Below are 227 nucleotides of genomic sequence, written 5' to 3'. Positions count from 1 at the left end.
TTATGTCTTGGTATTCTTGTGTATTAGAGACTGAGCTAGTTGTAAGGGAGTCTGTTACTCAGCAATTTATAAAAGCTTTTCCCTTATCAGCTTTTCCCTATTGAGGGCATCTCGCCATTGCCTTAAAATTTTAGCAGTTTTTTTATGCCATTTAAATTTTGTTTAAAATTTTGCCCAAGGGTATCACTTTAAAACTCAGTGCTGCTGGAGAAATCCCTGTGCTCATT

Source organism: Penaeus monodon, chromosome 24, assembly GCF_015228065.2.
Source record: "Penaeus monodon isolate SGIC_2016 chromosome 24, NSTDA_Pmon_1, whole genome shotgun sequence".
NCBI lineage: Eukaryota > Metazoa > Arthropoda > Malacostraca > Decapoda > Penaeidae > Penaeus > Penaeus monodon.
The sequence above is the reverse complement of the archived record's forward strand: the minus strand, read 5'-3'. Positions refer to the sequence as shown.